Below are 7,454 nucleotides of genomic sequence, written 5' to 3' on the forward strand. Positions count from 1 at the left end.
AGTTCACCAGGGAAGAGGTTTTAGTGATGTTTAAAAACAAAAAAACAAAAACAATGACCTAAACAAAAGAATGACTTTAACATTTTTTGAAAGACCCAGCCAGACCTCAGACCCGAATGCAACCGAGTCTGTGGAGTGACCTGATAAGGGCTGTGCATAAGATAGCCTCATAATCTGACAGATTTTCCACAGAGTAGGAAAATATTGGTAAGTTTAGATGTGCCACCCTAAACGCCAGAATGCTCTATTAAAATTAAAGGTGTGATTAAGGGAACATGTCCATGACCCATCATCTAAAAAAAATAAAGGTACTACTGCATTCATCCCTATATAAATATCAGTTTAGTCCATTAGATGATTGCCAGGTAACATTTGTGGAAATACAATTGATGTTACTGTTGTGAAATTAAATTGAAATGGTGGTTTTATAACGTTGTTGTGATGCATCAATGTTAAAAATGGGTCACTTAAGCCTGTTGATAGGTAAGTGGCTGTTAGGCAACATGATGATGTATTAGTACCTCAGATAGATAAGAAGTGTCATGGGACAAACAGAGAGAAATTTGGTGTATTATAATAAGATAGTGTTAGTGACTGATAAACATTTTCATCACTTGAAGAAAATACTATGCCCAGTGTTTACAAGAGTTGATGCTCAGGGGGAATGTTAATTACTGAATCACAGTAATATTCACATCAGCAGTTATAACATCATTAATAATATACCTTTATAATTTTAATTTACCAAGCTTCACTTATTACTACATACATTGAATGCTACTTAAAGCTTGAACTGAAATTTCTTTTTCTCTCTTACCTATACGACCCAGGAGTGACTGCCCAATGTCTTTGATGTCGTTGTATTCATGCAACTTATCAATATGATGCTCCAGCTCCTCTACTCTATAGCCCCTAAAAACATATACGCACGCATGGTCTCAGCAGATTTATGCAAAAGGTCATATGCAGGCAAAGGCACAAAATTATAAACATCTAAAAAAGATAAACTGCTATGTGCAGGTGGACGATTAAATCTGAGTTCTGTTCATCTAATGATTCAATGAACCATCACTACCCATAGCATTGAAGTTGGACCTCAAGACAGAAATACAGCAAGAACAACACAGCTGTACTTACTCAGCCTCCAGCTGTGCTATCTCTGTATCCAGCTGCTCTCTTCTCCTCTCTAGCTCCTCCACCTCCTCTGCAGGGCTGACTTTAGCACTCTCAAGTACTTGAAGCTGTGACAATCATAACAGAATAAGGCATGTGTGGCATGCTATGGGTGATTGTTTGTGTGTGTGTGTGTGTGTGTGTGTGTGTGTGTGTGTGTGTGTGTGTGTGTGTGTGTGTGTGTGAAAAAGAAGACAGGAAAGCTACTTACAGGTGACTTGAAGTGGGAATGTATTTTCTTAAACTTTGATAATGGAGTTCTACAAAAAGAAGGAATGAATTAATGATGAAAAAATATGGATACAATTAGATGCAATTATGTTAAGCCAACAACAGCAACAATAGCTTAGTTGCAGTAAAGGTACTCAAGATCGGACAATTGTTTAAGTACACAATAAACACATTATGTCACTTGTGTTTTAAGTTAAGTAAACTTCATCTTAAAACATTAAACTTGGAGCTTTGGCTAGGTGACAGGAATTATATTTTACGATATGGCTAAAAATATAATACCTGCGAGTAAATTGCCTGTTTTTCTTTTACAGAAGCTTGCTGTTATTTTACAAATTATTTTATTTGATGTGTTAAGCAAAAAAGAAAAAGAAAAGAAAAAAAGAAAGAAAACAACACGTAAAGTTTACATGTAAATCAAGCCTCAAAACGTGAACAGAATAAACGAAGCACCCAGATGAACCGCTCGGCTGCAAATACAAGTTGCTCTGTAGTTGGTGGCTGGCGTTAACGCTAACAACAATGGTAAGCTATCCTCACAGTTACCTTTTTAGCTGTCCTTTCTTTGAGTCATTTCCCTCCGGTGTCGAAACTGGGCAGTGACTTTCACAAATAGTTTCAACGGACTGCTCCGTGTTCATATTGCCTTAAGGAATTATATGTGTTAGTGTTGGTTTAATACAACATCGGACAGCTGAACACGGAAAAGGAAGTTTGCAGTTCGCGGCTAATGGTAAACAGATTGATAGCGTAATTTGATTGGTTGTTGAAAACAAGAGGCGGGATTTAGAGACTATTGGTCAACCCAGAGTTAACTCAAAGTCCTCACAGTTTCAGGTGATTTGTTGGGGTAATACCTTATATTTTATTGTTAATGACTGTCCACAGATACTGACGTGTTTAAGTATTTATAATTACATTGTTGCATTCTATACATTATTGTTTCATTTGACGTAAACTCCGCCTGGCAACCAAGGGGACACTGGACTCAGTTCATTTTGCAATTTCCTGTTTCATTGCAAAACAAACAAACAAGCAACAACAAAACATTAAAACAGGTCGTTGAACCAGTGTGCATATATGACCCTAAACACACAGTATGCTCAAATTTGTTTGCAATGTAATGTAATGTGGCTGTATTTCGAAAATGTTAAAATAATAACTCCCTGTATCTCGCAAAAAACACATTTTTGCACGCCTTTTTAAACTGATCCATGCTTAGACATTACTTTATCGGTTTCAAGTGCAAGTTACAAGTGATTATGACCTTTTTTTTTTTTAGTCCAAAAGAGACTTAAAACAGGTCCACGTGCTCCAAAATCAGTCCGCTCCTCAGCCACCCTGCTCCAATTATTGCACCAATAACTTGCTGTTACTGTAACGACATTTTCATTAACAAATTGTATGACTTTATTTTACTTGTAGTTGTACAAGTATGTCAATAGAGTTCACCTGAGGGGTGCATAGTGAGTGACCAGGGCCAGTCCATAGTGACCCCATTGTGTATATTTTTAGAATTTCTTTTTTTATTGACTCTTTTTTTAAATATACATTCTCTTTGAGCTTTATATATATTCTAAAATGATATAGTCATTGGAGTAAAACAGTAGTTAATTAATGTTTCCAGTCACACGTCCAGCACAGATGCCACCACTATGTCTAAAAGGTTCGAAGAATAGTTTCCTTGAAACGCATTGGGCAGTTAATTTTCTCAAGTGGCCACATGAGAAACTGGGACTGTTGTGGCGGGCTGCACAATGGTGCTAAAATCAAAAACTTCAGCTGATTGTTGGGCCCTTCACAACAGTCCCAATCTCTCAAGTTCCCCCTTGAGAAAGTTAATTGTCCACCCCTGCTTTATGACCAAAAAATATTAATATTGCAACGATCCAATGTCTGCACTCACCATCAGATGGCGCTAAAGTACTGCTTAAGTTGACTCCATTATTTCCCTCTTTATCTCATCTCTCACTTGATTTCCTTTCACAGCACTTACAGGCTCTCTTTCATCCCCCTCGTCCCCTCCCATCCCCTGTCTGAAACAACCCACACACGTCTTGACTGAAAAGAATATTGCATAATCAGAGAGATATGCTGTGGCATATATTCATGGACTAATCTAAATAGAGTTTACTCTAGACGGCTCACCAAACAAGCTGCCTCTCAGATAGATTCAAAGCCACCAGAACTCTAAATCTAAATCTGTGGTAGATTATCAAAGCAAAAGGTCACGTTCAATCCAAAAACACACGCACACACAGACACACACTTTTCACCACATATTTGGGCCAGACTTTTTCCAGTTCAGTTCACTGGGTTAGTACAAAAGGATGAGGGATACATTAAAGGATTTAACTCTTAAAAAAACAAAACAAAAAAAAACATCAAATAGAAAAAGTCTTCACAGAGACAAAAAAGCAGGTGAAGCAGGAAGAGAAAGACAGACAAATTGTGTATCTAGGGGGAGCTGATGTTGGGGTGTGGTGGACATAAAATCCAGTCCATTTTGTGTTATGTCCTCGGGATTCATTGCTTATTTATTGGTTGTTATACAGAAACAGAGAGCATGGGGAATGAAAAATTCAGACAGGAGGAATGCCCTTTCCTCCTTTCAGAAATTGCAATATTACACACACTGGGCAGTAATGGCTCCAGCATGCAGTCATGTCTGCGTGTGGGAAAGAGAGATTTATGGAGGATGTCTATTTCTGCCTATCTCTGACACAGCAGTAAAAATCAGAGAGTGATGTGTGTTTCTGTTCCCGACAAGATCATTTATCTCCAAGTCTAAGTTTTGTTAATTTAAGGGAATATATACAAATTACTGCATTAATGATAAATTGCTTGGATTTCATAGCAAGATAACAGTGGTAATGCCAGTGTATGTCTGTATGTTATAATTATACTTTGAGCAAAGTGTTTCATCAATTCATGGTTGGTTTTAAATGTAGGTTGTATTTCTAGCAGCCAGTGTGATGTCCACATTGGTAGCAGAGAGTCTTAGGGATGAAAATCCATCCATCCATCCATTCGCTTCCGCTTATCCTTTTCAGGGTCGCGGGGGGCGCTGGAGCCTATCCCAGCTGTCATAGGGCGAGAGGCAGGGTACACCCTGGACAGGTTGCCAGTCTGTCGCAGGGCTAACACACAAGGACAGACAACCATTCACACTCACATTGACTCGCACATTCACACCTAGTGGCAATTTGGATTATCCAATTAACCTATCCCCACAAGCTGCATGAAAATATAAAGGAATATTTACAAGAAATAATACCTTATGAGCAACCAGCTGTGCAATATTTGGTTACAGTTGCCACATTTGGTCATAGTGTCGATGTTTAAAACCAAAGAAAACATCTAAACTAGCTCAGGCAGGCAACTTGTACTGCACTGTATCATAAAAACGAATATGCCAGACTCTCCTCTCATCATGTACCAAATGCACCCTCCCAAATTGGCAGTGTAATGAAGCTGCAGAACTTCTCATCTCTCCCTCTGACACCATGCAGCGATGCAAGGGGTGCTGTTTCACTCCCTCAACCAACCCAGCATCCACCTGTGAGCACTGGGGTGGAGGGATATTTATTCATCTGTTTCTATGTGCATCTTATTTGTGGGGAGTGATGAGCTCAGTGCCTGGACACCAAACTCGAAGTGTAACCTATTGCTGTAATAAATCAACCATTTCAAATGTGAGTTGTTGGACCGAAGTGCACCTACACACTTCAAGAATACTGATGTGTGTGTGTGAATTTTATTGGAGACATACATGGGTGCATCATTTGATGCCGGCAGCTCCAACAGACTCTAACTAACTGCTTTCTTTCTAACTTTTTTCTGTCTAAATCTCATTTTCTTCAATCCAATATTTTCTTCAATCCTATAAGATACATAGAAGAAAGCATAGTGGAACAGGCCCCAAGAAAAGGAAGTATAAAAAAGGTCTGCCTGGAGAAGAAAAAGTAAATAGGAAGGTGAAGTGCAAGGAACATGACAGTTTGGGCAATGAGGAGGAAAAAGAGAAAAGGCAAGAAGCTTTGGGTTGGAATATTAGCTGGAAAATTTCCTATCTATCCTGTTCATAATTCATGGATTCCCAGCTCCTCCTGCTGGGGAATTAGGGTCAGGGATCGTAACATAGGCACAGAGTAAGAGAAATCTGCAGATATTCACTGGACAGACAGAGTACGTTAGAGTGAGCATACTGCTCCTGGTTGAAGTGGATGATGCAAAGCACACTATAAAACATCAATAAACTTTGAAAGGCCGTGCTACTTACGCTGCAGGTGATTATTCCTCTAAATAATTCATATAGCTTGCACAACCTCTCATTTACACAAATATAGCACAAGTACAGATGTAAATAAATAGCCTGAAGGGATCCATTCAAAAATAGATTTTTGGTATTTGATTAGAATAAATCTTAGAGGCAGCTTGCAGAAGGAGTGAAATCTGTTTATATTTAGCTTTTCAGACCATCATCCGTGCCTTTGTTGATTTCACTTTTGACAGAGCTGGGCTCATAGCTGATCTGTAATTATTCTTACTTTCCATAAGCAGTAATGCTGACATGAAAATGAGATCAAATTTGATCAGACTCTAGCCTTTTTCCCTCTAGAAAATGTAAATGTATAACAAACCAACATAAATACACCATCACTGAACCTTTGCAAATCAAGCTTTTTGCTATCCAGCTGCCGTGCAACTTATGGTCCACTATTGTCTCTGTTGGTGCTAGTATCACTACATATAAATTATGCTGACTGTAAAGAGAAAAAAACACATCTCCTGCTAGTTTGTCTTGTGGGTGGAATGCTAGTGTGACAGTAATTCCCTGTTACAGTGCTGGCAATTCATGTAGAAATAAGTAGGAGTTTGAATATATATCCACATCAAAGGGAATCCATCACAATCTGAAAGGTTTTTCATGTCTGAAGCAGTTCTGTTGTGTTAATGCCATCACAAAATAGCTATTCATGTTTGAGCCAGGGAGCTCTGGATTGGAAATCAGCTATTCTACGCCTCCATCTGTCTGTGTGTTCTGTGGTATGTGCTATTTTTCATTCATGTCCTCTGACTCATCCTTCTAATAACTACCCCTATTTCCTCTCTGAAATAGTTTTCAGTTGTTTTCCCGTTGTATGATTACTTGCCATGCCTCTCTGACTCATTCAGTTTATTGCCCAAATAAAGATTTGCATTTTCTTTTTTGTATCATTTAGCCTACATGTCTGAATGGTTTTTCATTAATCATCATCTCCTAGCCTCTAACTGTTTCTTTTTCATCTGACTGCTCCTGATTCTTGCTTGTTACCCTTCCCGTTAAGTTGTGTTTGCTGTCATGGCTTTCACCTTGTTGCCTAAGGGCAGACAGAACCTGTATATAAACAGACTTTATTGCTCCTGCTGTAGTCCAAGCCTCAGCAGGAATCACTGCTTTCTTATGTTATTGTTTGATCTGTTGCTGCATAGCTGAAATTGATATTGAAAAACAATATTAGTAAGGGTTAGTGGTTCACCTTTAGATATATTTACACATGTAAGCTTTAGAGAGCACAATTTTCAGATGGTCCATGGCAATAACAATAATATCCCTCTTTGAGCCAATATAAGCCACAGATGTCAGCTCATTGAGTCCTTCAACAACAAACTGGCAACATACACACCCAATGAAACAGAATTAGATTGCTGTTTAAAAAAAAACAAAAAAACAACAACCCTGAAATACAAAGAAAAAATTTTTTCCATTAGAGAGCAATCTCAACAAAACTATTCCTGCAAGACAAAATTAGTTACATTTATTGCTTGGAGAATTCTCCTCCACACGAAGCGCTTCGGCTTGCTGATATTTAACCTGCATTTAGAAGATCACATGCGATTAGTAGTGTCCAGTGTGCTATACACATTCTGATTACATTAATGCACGCTAATGAAATCTTTTTCTGAAAAGCCTCAATTTTGTATAAAAGTTCACCGACGCAAGCATCTTCATGCACAAATATGAATGCGGTAAATGACCCCTGAGGTTTGTGACTCATCTAGAAGAT

General features: G+C 38.4%; 1 protein-coding gene across 3 annotated transcripts in view; it reads right to left on the reverse strand.

The window, feature by feature from the left end:
- slc27a4 (solute carrier family 27 member 4) overlaps window positions 1–1,240 on the reverse strand; it is a 33,013-nt gene extending 31,773 nt beyond the window's left edge. Inside the window, exon 1 of one of the 3 annotated variants that reach the window (XM_082541230.1) lies at window positions 1,138–1,240. The gene's annotated coding sequence lies outside the window, so the exon portion shown is untranslated. Of the gene's footprint in view, window positions 1–817; window positions 913–1,137 lie in introns of those variants that run through there. The other 2 variants (XM_082541229.1, XM_082541232.1) reach the window with 2 other exon arrangements.
- Between the last annotated feature and the right edge of the window lie 6,214 nt (window positions 1,241–7,454).

Source organism: Aulonocara stuartgranti (assembly GCF_965226115.1).
Source record: "Aulonocara stuartgranti genome assembly, chromosome: 7".
Classification (NCBI taxonomy): Eukaryota; Metazoa; Chordata; class Actinopteri; order Cichliformes; family Cichlidae; genus Aulonocara; species Aulonocara stuartgranti.